This window comes from Parasteatoda tepidariorum, chromosome 11, assembly GCF_982258835.1.
Source record: "Parasteatoda tepidariorum strain Cologne lab strain chromosome 11, Ptep-v5.0, whole genome shotgun sequence".
In the NCBI taxonomy this organism is placed as follows: Eukaryota; Metazoa; Arthropoda; class Arachnida; order Araneae; family Theridiidae; genus Parasteatoda; species Parasteatoda tepidariorum.
In genome coordinates, this window is record NC_141765.1 from 7,796,691 (window position 1) to 7,822,452 (window position 25,762).

The 25,762-nt window shown below is 26.8% G+C and overlaps 1 protein-coding gene and 1 long non-coding RNA gene across 2 annotated transcripts in view; one reads left to right on the plus strand and one right to left on the minus strand.

Annotated features, from left to right (window-relative positions):
* LOC107453207 (gamma-aminobutyric acid receptor alpha-like) overlaps positions 1 to 11,364 on the minus strand; it is a 204,747-nt gene extending 193,383 nt beyond the window's left edge. Inside the window, exon 1 of the mRNA XM_087155302.1 lies at positions 11,142 to 11,364. The gene's annotated coding sequence lies outside the window, so the exon portion shown is untranslated. The remainder of the gene's footprint in view (positions 1 to 11,141) is intronic.
* LOC147801216 (uncharacterized) overlaps positions 1 to 25,762 on the plus strand; it is a 62,556-nt gene that overhangs the window by 8,569 nt on the left and 28,225 nt on the right. Inside the window, exon 2 of the long non-coding RNA XR_015430526.1 lies at positions 24,479 to 24,529. This is a non-coding gene — a long non-coding RNA (uncharacterized LOC147801216). The remainder of the gene's footprint in view (positions 1 to 24,478; positions 24,530 to 25,762) is intronic.

Here is a 25,762-nt window from a genome sequence, read left to right on the forward strand (position 1 = left end):
CTCCTTTTGCTCTAATCGGCCTCTAAAATGAATTGTCAGTTTTTGATAATGTTTTTGTTATTTAGGTCTTTACATTTGCTTCTATTACAGTGAATTTTTAAATTTGTTTCAAAATTATATTCTAGAAATATACATTAATTGCGCACTGAAAAAATGTGTGGTCAAAACTGACAAAATTTATCGTGTTTCTGACACTATGGGGAGACTAATATGTTACAGTAGAATTTCCGGTTAATCGCTCCCATATGAACGACAAAATTAACCAAATCAATGGTTTAAACACCGTACATTCCAATTTAATTATGCATTGTTTTTTCAAGAAATGTCAATGCCATACAGTACTCTCATTTTACTAGAATATTCTTTTCCGTGTGGTCAATCGGAATTCTGCAAAAATATTGGTAAATATTTGTATATTTATTATATTATTATACTATTATGCATTATTAAATATTAAATATTACATATTATTGAATATTATGCATTATTATTTATTATGTATTATTTATCATATATTGTTTATTATATATTAAGTATATATTATTAAATAGAAACTATAAAACCGAATTTTGTTCTTGGAAACAGCTTTTTTCTTCAGCTGCAGAAAGAAATATTTCATAAAATACTTCTTTTAATTAAAAAAAGCGTCAGTTCTTTTGAATAATCTTTTCTATAACTTACAAATAAAAATGCAAGAGTAAACTAAAAGTGGCATCATCTTTTGTATTCTTAAAAATATAATCCTTAAATTCTGATAATTAAGTCCGTTCCGATACCCATCCTTTAATTATTTTTCGGGAGAAATATTCTTTTAACTTAAGCTTAAGAAGAGTCCTTGAAAGCTCTTGATTACAACATTTTCAGTCTAAACCAGTGCTTCAAAATTAAGAAAAATTTCGTAAATGAAAGTTGTTTTGAAGCAATACTGGTACGAGCATCACATGCCTTAAATTAGAACGTCTTTATTTGATACTTAAAATTGAAGGAAATAGCTATTAGTTTTTTATTTTAGAAGTTACGTAATTTAATCCGAACTCAAAGCATTTTTGCACAATTTTTCTGAAGAAGAAAATGATTGTAAATAACTACTAAAATTTGTATTAACATAAAAATAAAATTGCTCGTCCTCAATTTATCGCCCTCAGTATCATACTTTTTCTCTACTTTTCTTAAATGTCGTAAAAAATTTATCGTTGTTTAGAAATTTTTTTTTTTGCTGAAAATTACTTTTCAAAAAGCGCAAACAAAGTTGCCTGCTGTTTTTTTGAAAAAAGAAACATAGTTTTTGCGCATTACGAGTTTTAAATTTTAAAACGAAAATTAAGAAATTTGTATTAAGAAATTAAAATTTGAAAAATTATAATTGCTTAAATACAATTTTTATTCGGGATGCTCCAAGTTAAAGTTTAATTTTGTAACAATACGTGTATTTTTTTTTAAATTTGATTATGTTACATCCTTTCTAAATGAAATTTACTAATATCTACGTCGAATACTTAGCCAGTAGGAAAACTTTTAGTTAAACGTAAATAATTTGCGCATTTCTATTGATTAATTCCCACTAATATTTTCTCAATATCCAATCAGTTCTGCTGGGAGAAAAAATTCTGGTGTAATTACCGTACTGTATGATAATGTCATTTCTGTATAATAAAACTAAAATATATGGTGTTTAAACCATTCATTTGGTACCAGATATTCTGGCTCTCAAAATTATAATGCTTAATACCACGAATTTAGTAAAAATTTTGAAACTGAAAAGTAAATTTAAACGATTAAATGTTCCTTACGCCATGCTCTAATGTTCCACGATAAAATTACCAAATTCTACCACATTTACCAAATTTTTAAAACATATTATGAAACCATATTTTATTGTTAATTTTATCAAAAGCATTGCCAAAGTGCTTTGGTAAAAATTACCGCACTTTTTGATGTTTCCATACACACAGTAAATTTCACTATATTCTGATAGTTTTGACAATATTTTACCTTTCAGTGTATTAAAATTGTGTACTTTAATTTGTGTACTTTTAAAAGAAACATTGTTTTTTTTAATACATTTACTTGATATAAATAACTTTTCAGGATTGAGTTATTCATACATATAAAGTAAAGTTCATAGAGCACTATATAAGGCTTTTAGAATGCTTCAAGTAGTCTCATCATTTACATTATCACATCTTTTATCTATGCATTATCACATTTTTATGTATTATCACATTATCACATTTTTTATCTATGTATAAAAGTTTAATTTTAAAAAATTCCATATCACTCAATGTATCATAATATATTTATGCACCAAAACATATTTTCGACATAATTTGAATATAATTTTCATGTTTGGATGAACTGTGTGCAAAATAACAAAAAGTAAAAAACAATTTTATAAATTCTGATATAGTGATCGGAATATAGCGTATTTGAATGCAATATTAATAGTTTGAGAGCCTAACTTTCATATTCTAATAAATTTATGCAAAGAATTCTTTAAGATACAAAAACCTACTTTCTGTAAATAAACCTACTTTAGCATATGGAAGTTAGCCGAAATCTTGAACATATTGCCTTAATGAGTTCTTGGTTTTAATAGTATGGTCCTAATAGCGGACGAAAGTTTAATTATTTTTATTCTCGTATATATTTTCCTATTTAAGAACTATTTAAGAGAATAAAAAAATAAATACAATTGTTAAAATCGCATATACAGAAAAAATAATGCAAAAAAAATATTTTTAGTTATTATTTTTTTTTACATCTGCAAAAAAGAGTTTAAATTTATAAATGAGGAAAAAAAAAGTTTAAATAAGGTACTGCAGTATAAAAATAGTTAAACTAAGCAATTTTAAGTAGCACAATCGCAAATGATTCAATTGTTCTTAAAAATGAAAATTAACTTCCTTTACTCAAAAATTATTTCGCTGGTTTCACTCAAATATTCCATTTCTTTAATTAAACTCTGAGAAAAAAGTACGAACAAAACTACCAGAATATGGTACACTTTACTTTATTTCTGTCATTTGGAAAACACCAAAAAAGCTCAGCAATTTTTACCAAAATGCTTTGGTAATGATTTTGGTAAAATTAAAAATTAAATATTGTTTTACATTCTGAGAAAAAGTTTGGTAAATGTGGCAAAATTAGATGATTTTATCATGATGCCTGAAAATGGCAAAAAACTATTTATTAGGTTAAAAAAAAATTTCAGTTTTGCATTTTTACAAAATATGTGGCAATAATAACTATGATTTTCAATACCAGAATTTCCAGTAAATGATATCAACCATTACCATGTGAATGGCAAAATTACCAAATGAACGATTTAAATACGGTATACTTAGGTTTTATAAACCAAAATGACTCTTTTTTCCACCAGAAATGTAAATATACAATACGTGTTTTCTTTGTGAATTACGTAATTTAACATGAAGTTGAAATTTGCATATCTCAATTGCAGAATTCAAAACTTTTTTTTACCCTCATTTCATAAAATAATGAAAGTTATTTTTGCTATAAAATATAAAGTAAAAATACTTTAGTAAACATACATGCAACTTTTCTTAAATAAAATTAGTTTGTTAATCAAACTTACGCATAGCACATAGAGAACATAAATATAAATTTGAATTAGGTTTAACAAAATAGAATCGGATAGAATTTAAATATTATAAAATTTTAATACAATAGACATTCATCTATGTAAATCTTTTGAGAACATAATTTTCTCTATTATTTCTCGATTGTAAACAATTTATCGTGTTCGTCTAAGAAGTTCCAAACCTTAGCCAAAATTGGCGAAACAAATTAGAAGTAGAGTCAATGCATGTGAAGTTGGTGTTAACTTTATCAATTATTGGTGTTTAAATTTAACTACAGCCTTTAAAGTGTTTATGAATGTTTCATCTGGTAATAAATTAAAATAAAGCAATCATTCACACTATCTTTAGAATTTTTCCTTTTCGGATAGGTATCATTCCACAGTTTTGTTTCATGTTTCTTAAAAGTCACTACTACCTCCTAATCGGAGATAAGAAAAAAATATTAAAAATACATTTATTACATCTAGAACACATAAATATTAAATTTGAAAAAAAACTTTTGTTATTAATGAGTTAAACAAGAGTATGGATTAGTATGTTTTATGTAAGTCAACAGATGATGAAGAGGCTTGCTTAATATGCATGCAAGTATGATGTGCGGTAGTCAACTTTTCGTAGAATAACTTATAAAACATTTTTATTAAAAAATACTTTATAAATCATGTTTTTCCCTGGTATATTAATGTTCAAATCCTTCAGAGAAAAATACTAACATTTAAATTAAATTTGCAAATTTTTAGCTAGTGTAAAATTTTGCTATAATTTCTAACAGAATCAACTGAAAGGAATATTTTCGCGCTTAAATTTTTTTAAGAATTTACACATAAATAATGAGGAGTTAATAGCGATATTTTTCTTGCCCCTATCAGAACAATAAATAATTGCTTTGTAAAACGCTTGTAAGGTTTGTGCCCAGTTGTCTTTCATGATAGTTAACTTTGTGTAAATTAATTTTATTAATGATTTTCATATCAAACCGCTTCATAAATCATGTTTTCTATAGTATCCCAAGGTTTAATCATGTTTAAATCATTTAGGAAAAAGATAAACGTTTATATTAAATGTAAATTGTTTTTTGCTTGGATTGTAAAATTCTGTTCTAAATGTTTAAAAAATCATATGAAAGGAATAATTTTGCGCTGATATTTTTTTAATAATTTACAAACAAATGATAAAAAAAATATTAGAGTGGACAGAAAGGACATTTTTCTTGTCCTGATTAGAACAATAAATAATTGCTTCATAAAACACTAGTTAAATTTGCACCTAAGTATCTTTAATGATAGTCAACCTTGTGCAAATAAATTTTATTAATAATTTTTATTACAATATGCTTCATAAATCATATTTTTTTATAATCATTTCTAAATCATTTAGGCAAAAGATAAACATTTAATTTAACTATGCAATTTTTCAGCTTGTGCTGCAAAATTTTGTTATTATGTTTTAAGGAATCAATTTAAAGGAACATTTTTGTGCTAACATTATATTTTAAAAGAACGTACCCAACAAATATTTAAAAAAAAGATGAGAGTGGTGAAATTTTTCCTTGCCTCAATTAAAACAACAATTAATTGCTTCACTCAAACGCAATGCAACCTTGTGTACAACCATGTGAAGATTAATTTTATAATTAATTTGTTTAGAAAAATGCCTCATAAACCATGTTTTTTCTACACTGTATAAACTGTGGTGTATATTTCTCCAAATTTTGTATTGAGCAATCGAAAATATTGTGTGTATTTCAACACCAAATCGAGATTTTACATACGAGATACACACGGGATTTTATAAACGAGATAAACAATTAAAGAGTGTAAATCAATCAAAACACCTCTAATGAAAAAAGCTTACACCTTTCTCAAGTGCATTTGCATCTTAGGTGAATTATATTTGACACCAGTGTTGGAGCCGTTTGAAAATCGTCAATTGATTGTTTACAAATTCGAGTACGACTTGGCGGCAGATTGCCTTTCATGCTACTATATATCTTCATAAACAAAAGATCACCGATAAGATACCCTCGTCTCAGGAGGACTGGTATCGCTTCAATGAATTTTCATTTGCTTGGCGGATGGGCCCCAAAACTTGAGTTTTTGTAATGTAATTTTCTATAAGTTGTAAGTTGCATAGCATAGTAAGGTGATTTATTTTTTAATTTTAAAGTCTCTTCGAACTGTATTAAATAATTTTATTATGTATAACTTATAACCCCTCTGATCTATTAAGCATAGTTCGAATTCATCTTAATATTCTTTCTGTGCTGCACTGTAAAAAATTGCAGATCAAATTACTGTAAAAAGTACCGGCACTCAGAGTGCCGGTACTTTTAACCCAAAATTCCATTTTTTTCTGGAACATGTTACGGAACAAAAAAACTGATAATCCGTAAATACCATATATTTTTATAGTAATATAACTTACCGTAAAATCATGGATTCACTCTAATTAATATTCTACTGTCAAAATTACAGTATAATATCTTACGGTAAAATGGATTTTCCGGATGATGCTCCTAAAGTTCTGGTACTTTATATCTTAATTTGATCCGGAATTTTTTTCAGTGTACTTGTATAATTGATTTACAGACCAATTTTATTTTAAGAATTACTGTAACAATATAATCTAAATTAATGATTCTTACTTTATATTGTTTCTTAAAAATAACTTTACGGATTCTTATATGTACCTAATTTTTCTGCAATTATAAATCATTATTACTGTATATTAGTATTACTGAATATCGAAAATGTTAGTACCTTTTTTACACCAAGTAGTGTAATAGAACATTCTTCATATTAACCAGGAACTATCCTCTGTACTTGGCGTAGTGAACCGTCACTTTCCGTAAAAACACTGAAAGTGCAAAATAATTGCCCCCATTTCAGGTGTTAAAATAAATTAAATATTTTTATAAGGCATTGAGTTCTAGTTGTATACACGTTGAAGCATGTTTCATGATAATCAAAACTTTATAAATCGTATGTGTTATCGCTATTGAAATATACCCTTCTTCATCGATTTGTATGGGTTCTAGTCTACACTGTAAAGAATTCCAGATCAAATTATACTAAAAGACACTGGCACCCTGATTGCAGCATCCGTGAAATCCTTTTTTGCCAAACAATTATATACGGTACTTCTTATAAAAATATTTACTTAATTACAGTGATTCAATGGTCTTGCAGTAAATAATAATGTAAAAAAAATGCATTATATCAGACATTCTTCGTTCCGTGAAATTTTAAAAATGAAATGGATTTTACGGTAAAAATTGCTGGCACCCTGAGTACCGGTATTTAAGCCGGATTTTTTTACAGTGTATGACTGTTTATACATACATCTTTAACAGGCTCTGTAAGTGTAAATAAGAATCTTCTCTTTAAAGATAAATAAATCTTGTGCTGCATTGAAAACATAATGCTATTTCTAAAATTAAATAAATTTTAATTTTATTTTGCTATTGTAATCAAATTAAAGTTCAGTGACCAAAGATGTTACTGTAAAACACGTTTTTTTTGCAGTATTACTTAAAAAGTTATGAACTATTAGGACACATCAAGTATTTTCTCTGATAATTATTATCAAGAGAAAATATTTGCAAAGACTCGTCCATAAGTGGAAAAATATTCTAGAGTGGAGATTCCCCTTTCCATATAACAGACTCCCGGTATCCTAAGGGCGATGTGGAAATTAATTTTTCCCAATATAATCCACACAAAGTATTAAAACCTTAGAATGCTACATATTTTTGTGAAGAAAGAACACAATCAGTTATTTGATTAAAGTAAATTAAGTCAATCTCTGTTAAGCCAAGAATGAAAATAAAACTGTTATGATATAAGTTGTGTAAAATGTTACGAAAATGAAATGAAAGAAAAAATTATCTGATTTAAAAACTTTTAAGTGCAGTTTCAAATATTTTATTTATTATAAGAACTGCAAATATACAAAGAATGATACATTATCCTTCTAAGTTATTAACAAATAGTAAAATGAAAAATATGATTTTTGACACCATAACGCTAAGAAAATTAATGAAAAATTGCTATTTCATTTTTGCTATGGTATATGTCTTACCAGTATATAAAATTGATTTCAAGCCTTTAACTTTCGGAGAAAAAGGTTAAAATAAGTTACAGGTTAAGATTATGCTAAAACTTATTTTTTGTTATTTAAATGACTGATTAGTTTGTAAGACATAGATTAGTTATCTTTTATTGGTTGTTGTTTAAAACATTGATATATCTCAAAAGTTATTCATTTTGTATATAATTTTTTTCCCTTATTCAGTAAAAGAAAGTCTTTTGAATTACCTTTGTATACTTAGAATATAGCTTAGAAGATACATAAAAGTCCTTGAAAGACAACAGTTTTAAAATAAATTTTTGTAGCTGATAGCATTTTAAAACTGTTTTTTCCAAAGTTTCTATTAAGAACAAAAAAAATTGTTGTTCGGTGAATGTGAAATATTTCATACTTACAGCATAAAAATAAGTTTTCTTTAGAACAAAAATAAAGCCAATAATAATGTTTAGTTTTCTTTTTAGCGTATAAGTAAAAAACTTTTTTGAAACTTTCAATATTTTTTGTTAGTTTTGAACTTTTTGCAACCTTTAACTGCTCAAACTTTAACAAATATTGATAAACAGAATTCCTAGCGCAGTAATTTCAGGATTCCATTCAATACTTGGAATATATATTTTTTGCTCTAAAGATAAAAAGTAATATTTCATCATCATCAATCATGGCATGATAGGCCAATGTGGGTTTCGAACCAAGTGCGTCCTGATGAAGAAAAAATTATGGTCAAAACTACCTAAATATGGTAAAATTTATCCGGTTTCTGGTATTATTGGAACTCCAAAAAACTCGTTAGTTTTTTACGAATAGGTTTGGTAATTATTTTAATACAATTAAGAATAAAACATGGTTTTTCAATATGTGATAAAATTTGGTAATTTCATCATGATACCTAAAAGCAGGGCATAAAAATCATTTCTTCAGTTCAGTTTACTTTTCCGTTTTGCATTTTTTACTAAGTGTGTTGTAATAAGCCCTATAATTTAAGAAATGAAAATTTCTGTTAATCCGTTACCATATGATTAAATAAATTGCTAACTGAATGGTTTAATTACCGTATATTGTGGTTTTATTAACCAGAAAAATGCTGTTGCATTTTACCAACAATGACATTACCATACAGTACTATCATTTTACTAGAAATTTTCTTTTCTATATGCAACTACTCCTACTGGCAACCAAACTAAATATTGACACCTATTCCTGTTCTTGAAAAAAAGGAAGGAAATTGGAAGAATAATAGCAATAATTACATACTTTTTTGATATGCAGGGGAAATATTGAAATATGAAAGTTTCTGTAAATCAGTAAAAATATTTTTAACTTAAGTAAAAATACTTTTAACTTTGCACTAAGTGTAACTTAGTTTCGATTCTCCTCGAAAATGTCTATCGAGACTAGTTTTTACAAGATATCTATATTTTTTAAATTAACTTATGTCAATTATTTGCGTGTTCTTCTGTATCTTATGGATTACATATTGTTTTCTTTGATTGAGTTGTGTTTATTTTAGTGTAAACACTTATAATTATTTTAGAAACAAAATTCAAAATAATCATACATTTTACAACCTTTAAAAAAACTCAATAAAAAATATAAAAATTAATTGTTAATGATTAAGAAGCGTCTGATATTATTACATACAATATGATAATTCACTAAAGAACATAACTAATATCTATAGGTTAAGGAAGACAAAATTCTTAAAATTAGTTTAAAGAATGTTAATTGACTAGAATCATTACAAACAAAGCAAATCATTAATTTTAATTTTTAAGTTATTAGGCCATATAATGTATCACACCGATATAGCAAAAAAGAGCAATTCAAAGAATATTTAAATTAAAGAAATGCGTATATTGAATAACCCATGATATAAAAAATATTTAAGGGATATTTATGTATTGATTATATCATTATAAAATCAATGTTAGAATCACAGCAAACTTTAATTTTTTATGATTGCTTCTAATGATTTTGTTATTATATTTATTAATATGTACGAGTGGATTAACCTCGAAGAGATCGAAAATTATAATTGCACGTGATCGATCATTATTTTTGTTTAATAAGAAAATGAGATTGAACACTTTTATGTATGAACACTTTTATGAGGTCTTCGATCAGTGATTTAAATGGAAAATTTCTGTGATATGCTTAAAATCCATACTCATGTATGAATACATTTAAGAATTATTTTTCGTGATTCTTCTTTTTTTAGTTTTTTTTCAGATTACTCGTAATTGTTGTTATCTGCGATACCCTTTCCACCCAATTTCGCGATTGATAGAAGCTCTACTCTATTCCAAATAAAACACTTTTAGTTACATTTATATACTGATTTAAGAAACTCAGAAGTAGTTTAATTATTGTTAATTCATTCATTTACCAAAGCAAATAGTTACTTTTCGAACATGTAATTTAAAATGGCCAATTAGGTTAAAGTATTTTATGATGCGTATAGTTAGACAAATATTTTAACGTTAATTTTGTTTTGCTTTAAACAAAACATTTTAAAATATTCTAATAAATTTTCATTCATCAGAATAATTATCATTATTACAAATAATTAAAATTATAGAATCATTTTTTGGCAGAAGAAGGTAAAAATAACGAGTGCTGGATAAACGAACGAGTAGAAGGTAAAGGTAACGAGTAATATACCTCCTGATGAAAGGTTTATTACTCGTCATATATTTACATTAAAACAAATGAGAAATTATGAAACTTGTTTTAATAAATAATGATTATATAATTCATTAATATTATTAAATTATTAACAGCATATGATAGAGTTAGAAGTCTATGTTTTTAGAAAAAAACTTTTGCTTACTTTATACTATCCATAATGGGCTAAAATATATACGTGATGGTAAAAGCTAACAATTTGAAATTATTCTAATAAACGAAAGTTCGTTTGTTTAGAATGGTAACAATCATTATTAATTATTGACAATCATAATAATCAGAAAAAATTTTTTGATTAAAATGCTTAAAGATAGTTTTAACTTGAATAAAATAATAGATAGAAATGAGAATATCAATATAAATATAACATATTAAATTTTGAGTATTTTTATCACTCTTGAATATTAAAAGTAATTAAGAAATATAAAAAAAAATTAAAATGCTATTATTATTCAGAAAAAGATACTACGTAAATGAAAATAATAAACAAAGAGAAAAAAAATATTTCTTAAATTATTATCCACAACAAGAACAATATTAGAATTTAGAATTTCTTATAAGCATTTCAAATTTATGAAGTGCTAAAATAAAAATTAAATTAAACAGATAAATTTGTTAGTTTTATTAAAAGCACAACTATTATAAAGTAAATGCCTAATTTTTAATTTAAAACTTTATAACTTTGTTTCAAATGCCTTTTATATATTATATTTATGATTAAAGCAAATAAACAAGGTCGAAAGAAACTTCAAAAAAACTTTTACTTACATCGAAATAAATTACTCTTCTCCTTATCCGGGCTTTTGATTTTACATTTTTAATGGTTACGTTACTTTCGGAGATTTCACGAATGTTTAGCGACCTTCTTCATTTATTTAGAAAATTTAAATTATGAAAAAAAAACTTTTAATTTAATTTAAAAACGTTAAATGATTTCAACTTGCCACCTGTCGAGTTTCGCAAACGCTTCTGCCTTTTCCTCAGAGGTGATGAACGGAAGAAGAAGAGTTTGGTAAAATTGTGTCTATGTCCGCGCATAAAACGGAAATGACGAGGCGATCATGTGACTTCTCTCGCTTCGCGCTCTTCTCGATTTTCTTGTTTTCTTTGGGAAGTAAATCTTTATTAAGGCATTAGATTATTAAATATAAAAGGCTTATCAATATTTTCGAGTAAACCAAACAAATTACTTTAGGTTTTATGAGAACCTAAACGCTTCTTCGATTATTATTATAAACATCAATGAAAGATATGGAAAGTTCGAATTTTTATTTGGATTTCCTGTTTTAAACGTACACGTATTCTTAATATTGATTAATAGTAGTTTATATGACCTCAATAAAATAATTTAATTGAAGATTTTTAGCGAAAAATATTTTTCCGTTAATTTACTCTGACTGAAATAAACTCAGCTATTTTACTCATTCTGTTTCCTTCACAAGAATAACAAATTATACAACTTTTCATTGGAAATAAAGAATGATGCAATTAATGATACATCTTTGGAATGGGAATAAAGAATGATTCAACTATGGAATGGGAATAAATAATGATACAACTTCAGAATCGTCACAATGAATGATACAAATTTGGAATAGGAATAAAGAATGATACAACTTTGAAATGAGAATAAAGAATAATACAACTTTGAAATGAAAATAAAGGATGATACAACTTCAGAATAGGAATAAAGAATTATACAACTTCAGAATAGGAATAAAGAATTATACAACTTTGAAATGGAAAATAAAAATTGATTCAAAGACTTTGGAATGGAAATAGAGAATCATACTACTTTTGTATAGGAATAAAGATTGCTACAACTTTGTAATGGACAATAAAGAAGGATTTCAATTTGGAAATGTAATTAAAAGTTATGCAACTTTAGAATAGGCATAAATACGGATTCAAATTTGAAATGGAAATAAAGAATGATTCAACTTTGGAATGGAAATGAAAATTATACAACTTGGGAAAGGGAATAAAAAATTATCCAGCTTTCGATTGAAAATTAAAAAATAGATGCATCTTTGTTCAATTTTTATATTTCGTCACTTATAAAAGTTACAGTTTTCTTTCTGTTTCAGCTGCTTCAAACTAATGAGTTACCAATGAGTATTCTAAGCAGTTAAAAGTGCTTTATAATATAAAATTTCAAAATATTTTTTGAGAAAATTCTTATTGAGAGAAAAAGAAAGAAGTATAAGGTAATTGAATTTATTTTTTGAAGTTTTATGTTTTATGCGTAATATGCATGTAATAATGAATTTTTATTGGCGTAGCAAATTTTATAAGATATTGTCAAATACCGACATTAAAAATATCATTTTTAAGTTTCAGGTAAATCGTTACCAAATGAACGGAAAAATTACCGCAATAATGGTTTAATTACCATATATTTCGTTTCATTAACCCGAATTATGTCATTACCAAATATGTCATTACCAAATATTTTCTTCTCCGTAGAGAAATTCTGCCCTAAACAACAAAAAAAATAGTTAATGTTAAAAATGACATATTGAGTAATAAGTTTTAAAACTAAAATAAGAAACTAATTTCGATCAAATAATCATTAAAAATAGTTAGTATTTTTTATGCTTTAATATTTCACCCGATAAAAATTGTTTTAATGGAAATGACAACTTAATTAAAAATCATTGATCTGCTATTTTTTAAATAAAATACCTCTTTATATTTTCCTAAATTAATAAAACAATTCAAGCAAATTCACATTTTAATTGATAGTCGAGTTATCATTCCTATAAAGGGCAAATTAACAAAAATGGGATTTCAAACAAATTTTTTTCTAATATATAATCAGTTGTAAAAATTCTAAATTATAATTCTTAAAAAAAGAATATTATTTTCTGATCGTGATATCTAAGTAAAATTATATAGTTTGGATTAAAATGAATAAAATACATTATTTATGCTATATGCCATTTATTTATATTTTTAGAATTCTTAAATTATAGTTTGTTTTAATATCTGAATACCATTAAATTTAAAACAGCATTTAAATTGAAATATTTCTTGCTTGAAATTAACTTGAATCTATAGAAAATATATTTGTTAAAAAAATCCGATTCTATTAATCATCACTTTCCATAAAAAAACAGAGTGTTTAACAGTCTACACTACAAAATAAAATCAATGAAAATACATGCATGAGAATCTACATCATGCTACAAATAAAAAGCGGAAAATTTCTATCAACAATGAAAAAAATATTCATAAAAGACATAAATAAAGTAAGTAAAACTCTACAACCTTAATCCCCTCTTGATCTAAAACTATCGAAGATATTACATCAGATCCAATTTGTTAGAAGATTTGCTAGAGATAAGAAATAATCAAAAAAATTGCGCTCTAATAAAGAAATAGCTTTTTGCACGGGGATACGAACACAAGACGGAATGTGTTGAGCAAATACTCTACCCACTTTATATATTAGCAACTAATTACTTATGAAATAAATAAAACTATAATTAAATATCTGAATGTATGTTTCTTTAGAGAAAATTGGTATATTATGTATCACTGAAACTCATTTCATTCAATTGAATATGAACCTACGTTTTTTTAAAGAAATTCCTAATTTATCTCTGTATTCTTACAGAGTTTCTTTAATGTTGTTATTCAAACAAAAAGTTTTGTTATTCTTACAATTACTGTCCTGCATGTTTTTTATATAAAAAAAGGAAATGTGTAAGGAAAAAATGCATACTTTTATTTCTTTTTGGTTATATACAACTTGTATTTTTTCAAATTAATAAAAAATATTTCTTAATATCACAATTATTTAAAATTGGGGAATAAATATTACTACTTTAAAGGAAAATTTAATTTTAAGTTTTTGTAGTTAGAATATCTTTTCTATCGATGTATGATTGAATTATATATAATATTATATTATTACTAATACCTTTCATTTGCAGTATTTATATTCCTAAGTTAACTCTAAATATAATATGTTAATATTACATGTTAAGATAAATTTATAAATTAATTTAACTAGTTTATTTAAAACTTTTTAAACTAATTTATTTAAAAATTTTATGGAAAATAAAATGACTATTTTCACAATTATACACTTATAAAAAAGTATAGTCAAAACTACAAGAATATGGTAAAATTTACAGTGCTTCTGTCTTATGGTAAAATTTACTGTGTGAACACCAAAAAGCCGGTAATTTTTACAGAAGAACTTTGGTATTGATTTCTGTAATATTAATATGGTTTTATAATATGGGATAAAATTTGGCAATTTTGCCATTGTACCTAAGAACATGATATAAAAACCATTCCATTTGCTCTGTTTCACCTTTGTATTTTTCACTAAGTGTATGGTATTAAGAACTATAATTTTAAAAATCATAATTACCAATAAGTCGTTACCATATAATTGGAAAAATTACCAAGTGAATTGTTTTAATACCGTATATTTTGGTTTTATTAACCAGAATTATGTTTTTTTTCTATTTTTTAACCATGCAGTGCGATAATTTTATGAAAATTAATTTTTTTTTCTCTGTTTACATATGATTTGATATTTGTTCGTCTTTTATTTTCTGGATGTCTCATCTCTCGATTACTATCAGGCTCAAAAATATCATCATTGCATTTGATTCAATTAATTTATTCAATATTTTGTTCAAATTTATTAATAAATTTCGAGTGTATTTTACAGTAAATTTAACAATTTTACTTTAACTTTAACAGTTTGAACGAAATTAATTATTATGTAACACAGAGAATATGAAATTGAAACGTAATTAAATTTAAAAATTTTATTTAAAGCATAATTCTCTTAAACAATTTAAAATTAATATAAAATTTTAAATTATTGCTTCTATCGCATTGTTTTATGTTTAACAAATCAAAAAATTTCGTTGATTTTTCATCAGAATAAAATATATTCGATTTGAGTGCAAGTCTTTTCTTAATAACCCATAGAAAAGGATGAAAGCCAGCACAATTTGTTAACGTCATTAGCACCTGTCGTACCTGAAAGAAGTGAATGAAAAAGCGCAAACATGAAACTTTCTTAACAAAGACAATAGTTTTATTTGATGTAACAGAAGTTGTAAGATTAAATTTTAAAAAAATAACGTGTAAGAAAGCTGAAATCAACCTAACATGCATTAAATATTTTCCTCATATCGTAATTGGTGATTAGGAAATATATAAATTTTCAACTAGGAGTTAATGTCTTGTTTCTAAGTATGATTCCTCATAAAATAAAAGAATAAATTAAATTAAGTATTATGTTCTTAATAAAACATTACTTAAAATATAATAAACTTAAAAGTAAAAGCCAAATTTAGGAAAAAAAACAGAAACGGAAAACAAAATGAAATATGAAACCTTATAAATTAAAATACTTTTAAAATAAAAAGCAAATTGCTCATGATGCTTTATGTAAGTCAATGATACAAAGAAAGATGGTTTTAACTTCTTCATTTGAGAATTTTAAACTTTAATACTTTAAACGCGAATTTAAAAAAAAGTTTTTAAATAAATAAAATTCACTCACATTTAAAATTATTATTTTAGTTAGAATATTTCTCTTTCGTAAGTTCACTCGTTTCATTAGTAATCTCAAAATAAATAAATATATAAGAAATTTGAAAAAAAATCGAAAATCAGTAAAAGTAATTAATAATTTTAATAAACAAACATAATATTTTATAAAAAGATGCTTTTTCATAAGAGATGCTAGGCAAACATGCAATTCTGCTATTAAATTCCGCAAATAATTTCACTCTTCTACTATCCAAAGAAGTAATTTTAAAAATATAGATATTTTAAGAAAGTGCATAAGTTAAACATAAACCCTTATTCTACATGTCAAACAACCCTGCATTGTCAAAAATCTTTGGAAACTTTGCATTGATTTAAGGCTATCAAGAAAACACAAAATTGTAACCTTTAAACGTCAAACTTTATGCGTATTCTTAAGCACAACGAAAAAATAATAATTAAGTGTACTATGCACTCGTATGTTTTCAAAACACTTTCTTTTTTAAAGTTAAAAAGTTTTAAAATTAAATAATGAATCTTTAAGCGAACTAGACCTATTAGAAAAATTGCTTTTGGAATTTAATCTAAGAAATGTTTATGAATTTATTACACAACTAAAAAAAAGACCCCAAATGACTTCTGATTACATTTTCACGCCCTAGGACTAAATCTCAATTATTCAAAGGCCTTTAACCTTAAATATGCTAATTAATTAGTGCATATGATATTTTAAATTACAAAATAAGACACAAAAACGTATTTTCTCTTGACATATTTTCTCGATATCTCTCACGAAAAATTTGAATTCTAAACCCTCAAAATATCAAGGTCTGCCAAATTTTTGGAGATTATGTGGTACCCTATTAATGTTTTGCTTAGAAGTGCAATTGAAAATCAGGACAACTTAAAACTTATTTCACTTATACGCAATTTGTCTCCAAAACTAAAGTGCGTGAAAAACTTTTACACATGATTATAAAACATACTTGTCAAAAAAACTCCATTCAAAAATTAATTAGTAATAGTTTTTTGTTGTTTTTACCAATTATTTTAATAATGAGTAAAAAATTAATCGAATTTTAAAGCATACAAAGTATCGGTTGATTTGCTCTTGAGAAATAAACTTTTATAAAATTAGAATTCTTTGAGATGATAAAATCTGAACATTAAGTGATCCAAACTTTCGACAGCTAACTACTAGGAGTAATTTTTTTTAATCTTAAAGGAACGCTGCATTTTTTGAAAAAGAATTTTCATGGACTCACGGACAATATTTTATTCACTAAATTATATTCATAAAGGGCTTAAAACAACATATTTAAAATTTAAAAGGGGGAAGACAAAAATATTTACTTTTCTTTAGAATGTTGAATTTTTAATCAAAATTTAAAAGGGCTAGTCTTTTTCCAGTTCTGACTATTTTCTCTTGAAATCTTTTCTATTTAACCATTACATTCTCCTGGAAAACAGATAGTGTCCTTTAGGGTAAGAAATGGTATAAAATTCAAAAAACAAATACTTCTGAGATATTAAAAGAAACTGTGACACGAAATTGTTTAAACATTTTGCTACTCAATTACAATTATTGAAATTCTTTAATCAGTTTTTAAGAGTACTGCTTGAAAAAAGCTTTTGGTATTCAAAATACTTAACCTTTAAACAAAAGTATGAAAATATTAGATAACTAACTGCATTTATTGACTTTGTAATTCCAGGAAATCCTGGAATATTACCTTTTTGAAACTATTTTAATATCTATTTTCTTTAATGTTTGCGAACATGTAAAACTGCAGTACAAGTAACAAGTAAGACGTCATTACAAGTCTATTAGCTGTATGCTTCAAAGAATTAAATGAATTTTGAGAAAAAGTATAAAAAACGAAAGAACATATTTATATTTAGTGAAAAAATATACGTTACTTGCACATTTAATTATAATTCCTTTAAAAAATTCCTTAACGCTCAAAATATAAAAATAAGTTCCATAAAAACGGAAAACATTGTGTTATCGGCAAAATTCGGAGGTTTTACAAAAAAACTCTTAAACCCAAAAATGATATGAGAGGAAGGAAATAAGTTAATTATGAAGTTGCCGTCCATTTAGAACTAAAATTCTTTCCTCACCCTATTGATAAGAATAAATCAAAAAATATTCAATTAAGCGTGAAATAATAATCAAATCTTTTAAAAATCAGGCGTCATGAGACTCAGAAAGAGCAGTTTTCACTCTTGTATCACCATAACTTCAGAAATTGCAATCAAATAATTGGGTATTTTAGACTTTCTATTCTTACTATGAGGGGGAAGCTGTAACAAGGAATATATCCTAACGGCGAATTCTCTTTCATCTATATAGATAATTTAATATTTAAAACGAAGAAAACTTTATTCCAGATAAACCTAGAAAAAACTAGAAAGTTTCAAATGCTGTGAAAAAATACCAAACTACGAACAAATTATGGTAGCATTATTTTGAATTTTGCAATGGGGAAGTTATCCTGTAATAATTTGTTTGCATTCCGATTTTTTTTATAGCATTTTAAACTTCAAGGTTTACTCTAAACTCTATTTTCTTTAAACTTTAAATTTATAAATGCCAATAGAAGTGAAACGGCTATGAAAAGTTTTTCAAGTGGTGTAGCGTCCTGGTTTATACATCATCTCAACTTAAGAGGATGCAATACCAGGGGAGAAGCATTTCATGACGAATTTTATTTTTCCCCCTGTTGTTAAATTAAAACTTAATGTATGAAAATTTGAATTAAAGAAAACCTAGAGCAAACCATGAAGTTTCAGATGCTGTGAAGAATTATTTCAAAGTATCGATACACAAACAAATCACGGCAGTATCATTTAAAATTTTGCTATGGGGGATATCCTGTAATAATTTGTTTGCATTTTGATATTTTAAAATCATTTTGTCAACATTTGAAATTTCATGGTTTATTCTACGTTTAAAATCAGTTTTCACTAAACATTTTATTTCATAACCGTCGTCGAACAGTTGATCCAATTTTTGGGTTTATGACTACTAATGTTCAACTCTGTAGCCTTGTAATTTTGAACGCAATCCAGAAGATAAGGGAATTCCTGGATCAAGTATAGGGAGAAATTTGCCTTCGTGGTGAACTTTTTGATGGAATTAACCCGCTTGCGTTACAAGGAGAGGAAGACCAAGAGCACCTCCCACGGTTAGCATGACCGCAGGGGGACTCTAACCCATGATCAATCTACCACTGAGGATATTTCACGTCAGCACTGTGGTTGATGCAAGCCGGATGCGGAATTCGTATCGATCAGCCATCGCCGGCATCGAACCCCGGTTCACCTGATTGAAAGGCGAACGCTCTATCCCCTGAGCCATCTGGGTTCAGGGGATACTCACTAAACATTAAATTTATAAATACCCTGAGTAGGGATCGAGGGGGAGCGGTATCGGTCGTCGTTAAACTGTTCTACCGTAAAGTGCTTGACTTCACGCGCAGGTCGTCGGGCTACCAAAGCAGAGGATCCATCCCTTCTGCAGAGGATGAAAATTGCGATGGTATGTTTTTGGATCATCCTCAGGGATGTTTCCCAGAACGTCACCAATAGCCCATTGTGCTGCTCTACAGTGACGTTAATAAAGTACCTACCTACCTATAAATTCCAATAAAGATAAGAAAAGTGATATAGCTCCCCATAGCTTAAATGTCCCTCAACTTAATGAGACTGACGCGAACTCTAAATTTCTACCTACTGTGCATTTTTCTAGCATACCCAGTTTAAGCATCATCTTTACTTAAAAGGAAGCAATTCCATGGAATCATGACAAATTTTGTTCTATTTTCATTAGTAAATTAAAATTTATAAATGCAAGAAATAGATTTCAGATAAACCTACAGTAAACCACTTAGTTTCATTTCCTTTTTTTTTTTTTTTCTTTTTTTTAAATCGAAATGCAAACAAATTGTGATAAAATTACTTGTCTTTGCATAATCTTATTATAATCTATTTGATGTTTTGAGAAATATTTTTTTTTTCATTATTTGAAACTTAAGTTACACTAGCTGTAACAAAGCTCACTTTTCTCCATACTTTAAATTTTAAATAAATAATATAGGTAAAATAAAATATACCGTTCTCCCATGGTATACTGTCCTCCTAAGTAAAAATGCATATCCCTTTAGGTATACATTTGCACCCCATTTTAGGTTATAGATGTCATTGTTTTGGAATTAATGAGCAAATTATGAAAATCTTGGCTTTAAGAACATACTGTAGTTTTTCATGAATCAGATCAATTTTACCAGTTTTGAAAATATGATTTTTAATGTCCCGATACTTTAATCAATATTTTTCTTTGTTTCTCTGATAATCAAAGCTATGTGATAAACATATAAGTTTAAGAATATTTTTATAGAAGGCTGACCGTGCTAATATTGAGGCTTTATATAAATTGAAGTTTTGCAAGTTTAATATCTGCTTAATCATTAACCGTTAGAAGCATTTTAACAGGAGTTAATGTATTTCCCCGGACTTACATTAGGAAAAGTCAAATGTATACGCAATATACATTATTCTTTGCGTGGTTGATTTAAACATATAATTGAGTATTTTGGGTGGAATTGAAGGTAGAGTTAGTAAATAAAAAATCTAGAGTTACAGGGGAGTTAAGGAACAATTACACTGGTCATGAACACCTCTACAAACTTTAAGTAAACTGATCAGATGGTGTAGTACACTAAGTAAGACAAAAAAAATTTTAAAAAAATTTAAAATGCTTGGCATTATGAGTGACTAAACTCAAACATTAAATTCTGAAAAGTCTGAAATTTTGTCATGAATATTCTGTCAAATGATACTTTGAAAATTACATGCACTTATTCATAAAAAATACATATAAAAAATAGCAATGAAATCAAGTTCAAGTAAAATATATGGGAAGGTAGGGCAAACTAACCAGTGAAGGAACATTTAAGCTTCGCTTGCCTTCTAAAAAATCATATTAATTTCAAAATTCGTAATTTTAGTTAAATGACAGTGTCAACATATTTGTTACTAATTGCAAATTATGCAAAAAAAAAATTGAGAACTTACATAATATTGTTTTAAAGTTTTGGAGGTACAAATAACAAGTAGTAGGAAGACCAAGTGAAGGAACAGCTCTTACCAGTGAAGGAACACCCAGTAAAGGAACATTTAATTTTGGTTATTTTTTTAATGTTCTTTATGAATTTATAAGCCATACAAATATTTAAAAACAAGCCTATTCTTGAAATTATAACATATAAATACTTGGAAAATGTTAACTTTTTTTTATAATCATGAATTGAAAATTAAAGTGTCAACATATTAACATATATACTGCTCATTCACTGGGAAATCTATGCCCAGTAAAGGAACATGCCTGCTCCCTCACTGGTTAGAAGTTGTTTTTCGTATTTTTAACATACTTTTGATGCGGAATATCACTACAGGTACAATAAAATTAAAGCTTATCTTTTATTTTCATTAACTTAGAAAAAAAACCAGTAAAGGAACACATGTTCCTTCACTGGTTTTTCATCGTTTGGTGATCCAGTGAATAAACACTCCCTTATCTCAATACTTTATTATGCTATGATGCTTAAAAACAAATAAAACGTAACTTCAATAACTATATTCTAAATACCCGTTTTCATAGTGAGAAAAATAAAACTATTGCATGCAATTAATTCCACTTCAAATATATAAATACAAACACTCACCTTATAATTTTTTCAAAGAAACATGGTGTTGCAGAGATAATAACAAATTCAAAAATTTTTCCAGAGAAGTCTATTTGACCAGGTAATCCAAAACATTGCTAGATGGCTTCCTATTGTTTGGCAGTAAGCTATTTCTACCAATCAATCTAAAGAAGAACTTTCAAATTCTCATTTTTCATCAATATATATGAAATGTTCCTTCACTAGGTAGTGTTCCTTCACTGGTTGTTTTACCCTATTAGGCAAATTAATTATTGATTGTGTTCTAAAAAACAGTTTCAAAACAAAAAACGATATTTTGAATAGCTTTATTTTTAAAAGTTATTTTAAATTAAAATTAATATATTAATTTTAAGATTTAAACATTAAAAGAGCATGTTGGTTCACTACACTGCAAAAATCAGTATAAATACAGGCAGGGTAAAACAAGAATATCTGTCAGAACATTAGCTCTTGTTCGAAAGCATTTAACTGAGTTTCTCTTTTACTGAGGTATGGAATCTCGTAAACTGAGTGCATTTCTCTCAAAAGGACTCTCTTTCAAATGCATACAAATCTACTGTTATTTATTTCATAGGCCCACCCAAGTAGCATGGTGGGTAGGGTTTTCGTATGTCACTGGCTCCACATGGATTAAATTTCTCGTGTTAATCGATTTGCACTTTCTCTTATTGTTTCTTGGCACTCCACACTAGTGCAATGTCTCTAGCGGTTCTAGAACCAGAAAGTAAATTATAGAGTTATGCTTTCTCGATTTCAGTAAAATTGCTGATTCACTTGCAAATATTTTTCTGTATTTTAACAGACACTTTAAGTTTTTTATTCTCCGTAATTTTAAATGGAACTCCTGATATTCTTAGTAATTTTTCATGTAAAATCCCTTTCGATGCATACCATCTAGACCAAAATCTATTAAATTGTTTGTTATAGTTAGTCTATGGTTAAATTACAGAAATAATAATAGTTATTCAGTGCTGTATAATAACAGAAATAATAGACATTCAGTGTTGTAATTGACGGAGAAAAGTTGGTCGTGACCATAGGTGAACACGAGACTCTTCTAATTTGAAATTTTAAAAAAAGTACATCTTACTACGAATCTTTTACGTATATCTTTTTTATAATGCTAAATAACAAAAAAAACATTTTGATCGTAAATCATTAATAAGAGAAATAAAAATGAAAGTTACCAAAAATTCAAATTTAAAATTTAAAAAGCAATAAAAACAGCATTATACTTAATAGGAATTTAATTTGAATGTGATGCTTATCAGAAGTTTCTATAGCCAGAATTAAATATTTTTAACAAATACTACCTATTAAGACATGCTTTTCAAACAATTTTTTTCTTTTTAAATCATTGATTTAAAATTTTACTCAATGAGATATTTTTTCTGAGCAATACTTCATACTAAGCTTTTAGAGAATTCTGGAAAAAAATTGACCTTCAATTAAATGCAGACAGAAAATTGCACGAAACGACTTTAATCCAGTGTAAGAATAAAGGATGTAATATATCATCTATAAAATGTTGACCGCAATTGTTTATTGAGACATTTTTTGGAATAGCAGCTTATACATTATACACTGTAAAAAAAAAACTCCGTAAATCCTTAATCAGTATTTGGTGTTTAGTTAATCATTATCCTAAAGTTTAGTTAAATGAAAGATTTGTTTATTTCAGTTACACCATAAATTGTGAAGTATGATCGAGAAAAGCTTCAATGGTTCAACTGATGGCACCAAAATTTGATAAACGACACAAAACTTTGACGGTGACTGTAAACTAAACGATATTTGCTTAGACGCCATGTTTTTTTTACAACTCGATCTCGGTGTATCGGGGAGATTAATGCATGCTGTATCAACTTAGTTAGGCAGGTAAATGTTTTTTTTGCAGGAATTAAAGTTCATTTGTTTCATGTAGCTTTTTTAAAATTTGGTTACGGTATTAAATGGTTAGAGGTATGTCATAAAATAACCTAATTGCGGTAAATAGTTTTTTTACAGTAAAAAGCAACCTTGGCCTGCATTTGAGAGGTTCAAGAGTGCCTAATAATGGTGCAAACTTCCTCCGCTTTTATGAAAGTAAAGAGTGAAAATAGGTGTTTCGTTTCTTCAAACACCAACTTTTGGTGCAACTTTCTACTAATATTTGAAGCTAGTGAAAATAACAAAATATTGTAAAATTGAGCTTCATTTTATGTAGCCAGCAAACGAATAACTGAATTGGAGATTGATTTTTCTCTGATTCAGGTCAAAATTGCGATCTGTGGATGAATGAATAGATGTATGAAAGGGTCCGCCCTATAAGCGGGTGTGACGTATGGGTGCAGCAGAAGTTGAATTCTTGGCCATAGATGGCGCCACTGGAAAACAAAAACATTCGCAGCCCCTCTGCCTAACGTATATTTGGAATCATTGCATACGTCAACAACAAATGATTCCAAATATACGTTATACAATCACATTAATAAAATTTATCTAAATTACTTCTTATAAAGTAGTAATTGATATCAATAATTATATTAATGTAAAGTACATTCAAAAATATTTTAATTTATGCTAAAGTACATTTAATCTTACATTTTAAACACTTAGATTTATTTTGGTAAGATCATCAAAGATCTCTTTGATATCAAACTATGACTCGTTTGCAGAAACTTGTCAATAGTACAACTCAAATAAATAGAAACTTATCAATTCACATCCTGTATGTGTTAAGAGAGCTGACGTTGTCAACAAACTTCAAGAAGTTTTGTAACCTCGAGTCATTTACTCACAGCAAAGTTCATGTAAAATGACTTTGATCAGCTTTTAAAATGTTTATTTTTAGCAATAATTTCTTCTTAGGTGACAGAAGGAGGAGCTTAGGTTATTTGGTTTTATTATACTAGAAAATAAGTAAGTAAAATTTAACTTTTTCACTTTATTCGTGTTTATTTTTAAGATTAGTGGTTGTTTTCTTTAACGTTTGAAAAGTTCTTTGTGGTTATAGGATTAATTTCCTTATGAATTGATTGCTTTTTATATTAATTAAATAAGGGATTACGTAGAAATCTAAGCATGTCTGTATTAAAATAAAATATAAGTTTTATTTTCCAGAAGGTATTATTTGTTACACTAATCTTTAATTGACATTTGCTTTATTAATTAATTTTAAAGTTATAAAACTAAATTATTATCAAATTAATACTTTTACTAATATTTCTTGAAAAATAAACTAAATAATTATTTTTTGAAGTGTATTAAATTTATATAAGTATTTTAATATTTATTTTGCAAATTACTAAAGAATAGAGTTTGTTTAATACGGAATAGAAAATATATCTCTAAAAGTTCTAAAAGTATTTAAACTGTCTTTTTTATGAGTCATGATAACGAAGGTAATCATTTTTAAGGATCGTTGGAGGATTAAAGCCCCTTTGAATCCAACTTTTCTAGTAAAGACCTTCCTGCTGTAGCGATGGTCCTTCCTATCAACAAACGTGCAACTGCAGGTATGATCGTAATTTTTACAGTAATTGTACCAATATATCAATATATGATGATTATCAAATTCACTTTAAAAAGAGATTTTGTATATCTTGATCACCTACAATGTAAAAAAGGTCGGTAAATCTTTAACCAGTATTTGGTACAAAGTTTGCCATTATACCAAAGTTTAGTTAAATAGAGGATCATTTTATTTTAGTTACACCATAAATTGTGAAATATGGTCGAGAAATACTCCCATGGTGCTACTGGCTGCACCAAAATTTGGTAAAAGACACAAAACTTTAACTGTGATTGTAAACTGAACGATATTTGCTTAAGACGCCATGTTTTCTTTACAACTCGGTCTCGGTGTCATGTTGTTTTAAGTCGTTTCATATATCAATTCATTTAACTAGCTAAATAATTTATTTGCATTAATTAGAGTTCATTTCATTTATGCTGAATTTTGAAATTTGGTTGGCTGTATAAAATGGTTGTCATAAAATAACCTACTTCCGGTAAATTGTTTTGTTACGGTAACTATCAACCTTGGCTTGCATTTGAGCTCTTTAAAAATACCTAATAATGGTGAAACTCTTATTACAAAGCATGTTTTACTTGGTACAATATGTTATTTTAACACAAAGCATGCTTTCCTTA